Raw genomic sequence first — 4,229 nt, forward strand, 5'->3', positions numbered from 1 at the left:
TGGATTTTTGAGGGGGTGCATGTGCATAATGAGGGTGTGGAGGTGGAGGAGTTGGGTTATATACTTGTTGAGGTTGGTCATTCCTCCACCTGAAATTTGGATGGTTCTTCCATCCAGGGTTGTAAGTACCCGAAAAAGGATTATTGAAAGATTTTTGATAGGTATTCATAACATTGGCCTGATCGTGCAAGACTTCCTTGAATGCGGGTATTGTGGGGCAATCAGTGATGAGATGGCCAGGCATCTCGCAAATCCTACAACACTCGCTGTTATGTTCTATGGTCTTGACAGGTTCAATCCTTCTAAGTTCAATTTCCTCTACCTTCCTAGTAAGGGCTGCCATTTTAGCTTGAATATCATCCTGAGTATTAAGGTTGTAAAGGCCCCCATGTGGAATGCTAGTAGGCTTAGGCAAAGGTTTATTCACTCTATCCCCTGTATCCCATAATTGTGCAGTCTCTGCGAGAGAGTCTAAATAGTCCCATGCCTCATCGGGTTGCTTTTCCAGAAATAGACCATTGCACATAGTCTCTATAAATTGTTTCAACTGTGGAGACAACCCTTCGTAAAAGAAACTAATGGTTCTCCATGTTTCAAACCCATGATGAGGACAAGAGAGAAGCAAATCTTTAAATCTCTCGCAGCATTCATAAAATGTTTCATGGTCTTTTTGCTGGAAATTACTAATGTGCCTTTTCAAAAAGTTAGTCCTTTGTGCGGGAAAGAATTTTTTCAAGAATTCTCTTTGCATATCATGCCATGTTCCTAGCGATCTAGGTCTCAAGGAGTTCAGCCATGTTTTGGCTTTATCCTTTAAGGAAAAAGAAAACAAGGTCAATTTAAGGACATCTTCCGATACATTTGGCACTCTAAATGTGATGCTAATTTTCTCAAAATCCTTAAGGTGAAGATAAGGGTTCTCGGATTCCATCCCATGATACTTGGGCAGCAATTGAATTACTCCTGGTTTAATTTCAAAGTGTCCTACATTTTCAGGAATAATCATGCATGAAGGTTAACTAGTCCTAGTGGGATGTAAGTATTGTCGAAGTGTCATAACTGGGGGTCTACCTTCATCACCATGGTGACTTCCTACATCATCAGAAAAATTTGCCATCTCACAAGGTGCGAGTCTGCGAAGGAATTTTAAGGGTGTGTCCTAAGGGATGATCTAAAATTGTACGACTTAATCGACCGGTGTCGTCCCTATCCCAACCTAGCATACAAAATTTAATTAAAATTTTTTTTTTTAATTTTTTTTTTTGATGATGATCACCCTTGATCTTTTCTTAAAGTTCTTATCAATTTTCAATTAGCAACAAGGGTTAAAAAGATATGATAATAATAAAATTCTGGTTCTAAAAAAAAATTAAACACAGAAAATTCAAAGCAGACAATAGCAAAGTTTATATTAATTTAATGGTCGTAAAAGTATCAGAATATCAATCAGACCGTTCAGATGAAAGAAACATGTGTCCTACAGCTGCTGACGAAATTTGAGTGCAATCAGACGGTGGATTACTCCGATATCAGAGTTTGATGCAGACTATGCAGGGAATAAAAAAAACAGCAATAAAGATTTTTTTTTTTTGAAAGAAAAAGACTAAATACTAGGATACTGATTAAATCTAAAATTATACTAATAAATCAGCCGTTCTCCGGCAACGGCGCCAAAAACTTGGTGCAAAAATAAAATTGTTCTCCCAAGTGCAGGAGAATCGCACAAGTAGTAAATTCTCGGAAGTCCGAGGTCGAATCCTCAGGGAACGAACTATAGATTATTAGCGTAATTTTTAGATGTAATTCTTAGTTGAATAAATTTGTGGATTAAAATGATGCTTTGATTTTCAGAAATTAAATGCAAAGAATAATAAACAAAATTCAATGAAATAAAGATGGTAGGGATCTGGAATCCTCCTTGATGATATTGCATCCAAGGAATAAACTCTATGGTTCTTGATTAAAGATTAAATGTAGGATAGATCTAATCATGGTATATGTTTCATGAACATATGAACTCAATTTTTAAGCATCCGTCGTGCTTTCTACGTCTACGACGAATCAAATACTAAAGCAATCCATATATCAATAATCATAATCCATTAAAGATCTATCTATGAAATAACTACACATGAATCAAGAACATATCAATAAATATAAACCATTGAAAGCAAAAGTTTAGAGTTTACTTCAAAGAGCAATACATCAAAGGTTCCTCCATCTCCCTCCCTAAGAAATCAGCCCTCCATTAACATAAAAGAAAACTCTTTTTTTTTTCTTTTCTTTTTTTTTTTTTGGAAACAGGGGCTCCCCTGTTTCCCTAACAGGGGCTCCCCTGTTTCCCTCTCTTCTTTTCTCTCATGACAGGGGGAGCTCCTCTGTTTTTTTTTTTTTTTTGAAATGGGGACTGCCTTGTTTCACCGAATGAGGATAGAATAAATAATCGCCAACTTCCCAGCCGAGAGGGATATCAAGCTCGCCTTCGATCCACTCCTCACACGCGATGGAGATCAACGGATGGATGCTAATCCGGAAGAAAAGGATGGACACGGACGATGCCTCGCTGATGCTGAAATCACGGGATGCCGGGATCTTCGGACGCGGATGTGGTTGGACGTGGCTGTGGCGGATGGGTGCGAGGAGGATCGTTAGGAAGCACGGACGCTGGGAGAAGCTGGAATTTCGGTTGCTGTGAAGCTTGGGATGCGAACGGATGAACTCAGATGCGAAAGAAGCGGACGGAAGCTGGATCTTTGCTGGGATGAGGTGTGCGCTTGTGAGGAGGATGAACCGTGGACGGCTGGCTTGCAGACGTGGGGGAGAGGCTGGATCGCGGTAGATTTTGCACGCGGACGTGGCATGCTGGGATTCTGTGAACGTGGAAGCTTGGGAGGAAGGAAATCCGAGACGCGTGGGATGCGAAGATGCTCGGGATGGTTGCGGACGCTGGGTCACGGACGCGGATGAAATGCTTCATGGGATGCTGACCGGCTGGGCTTGAACGCTTGGGATTGGTTGGAACTCGGGTGCAAGATAGCTTCACAAGCGGAGAAGACGGACTGCTGGTGCTTGGGCTAAGATGCAGAAGAAGCTGGGTCGCACGAGATGCTGGGAAGGGAAAATGAAGCTGCGACGAAGTGGACTGCTGAACTTGACCTCCTTTTAGTGTGCAACTGGGGTCGTCCATGCGGTTGGCTGGTCACCTATAGTGATGCATCTTTTTGAACCCAATGTGCATTTTAGCTTTGATTTCTGATCACCTGTACCCCACAAAAATATAATATTAATGCGGCAATTTTATCATTATTTGTTAGCAATAATACTAATTTAAGTGATGTATAGATCGCACTTTTGTGCTCTCATCAATCGGTTTAGGCTCGAACCTGTGAGGTCACATGCTTAGAAGTTTCTGGATTGATCAAATAGCTGATTGACGATTGAGAATCGTCTAGAGGTAAAATAGTCAATGTGATTGATTGATTGCCCTAAGCAATTGTTGCTTGGAAAAGTTAATTGGTGATTGGATCACTGATTAGACTCAATTTGCCCCCAACCAAATTAGATTTGGCTTGAGTCAAATTGGACTTGGACTTCTTGCCCATGTGGGACCCACGTCCTGCCTATGTGGGACCCACATACTGTATGTGGGACCCACGTCCTGCCTATGTGGGACCCACATACTGTATGTGGGACCCACGTCCTGCCTATTTGGGACCCACATACTGTATGTGGGACCCACGTCCTGCCTATGTGGGACCCACATACTGTATGTGGGACCCACGTCCTGCTTAAGGTGGGACCTGCATACTGTATGTGGGACCCACATCCCGATCGCCCTCCAGGCCACGTCATCCTTTTGCATGAGTGACACGTGGCGGAGCAGGACACCTCTTTTGCTTGCATGTGTGACATGTGGCGGAGCAAGACACCTCTTTTGCTTGCATGTGTGACATGTGGCGGGCCTGGACACCTCACACTCCTCTTGATGTCATCCATGACCTCATCTGCCTCATGAGGTCATGCATGACATCGCCCTCCAGGCCACCTCACCCCTTTGCATGCGTGACACGTGGCGGAGCAGGACACATCTTTTTCTTGCATGTGTGACATGTGTCCTGGCTGGACACCTCACAGGACACCTCATAGGGACACCTCACCTTCTTCTTGGCCTATAAATAGGCCACCCCTCTTCCTTTTTCTCTACACAAAAAAAAAGGATCAAGAGCACT

The 4,229-nt window shown here is 42.9% G+C and overlaps 1 pseudogene; it reads left to right on the plus strand.

Moving 5' to 3' along the window:
- Positions 1 to 596: 596 nt before the first annotated feature.
- LOC120107400 lies at positions 597 to 694 on the plus strand (annotated as a pseudogene).
- Positions 695 to 4,229: the final 3,535 nt, after the last annotated feature.

Source organism: Phoenix dactylifera, unplaced genomic scaffold (genome assembly GCF_009389715.1).
Source record: "Phoenix dactylifera cultivar Barhee BC4 unplaced genomic scaffold, palm_55x_up_171113_PBpolish2nd_filt_p 000850F, whole genome shotgun sequence".
Lineage (NCBI taxonomy): Eukaryota > Viridiplantae > Streptophyta > Magnoliopsida > Arecales > Arecaceae > Phoenix > Phoenix dactylifera.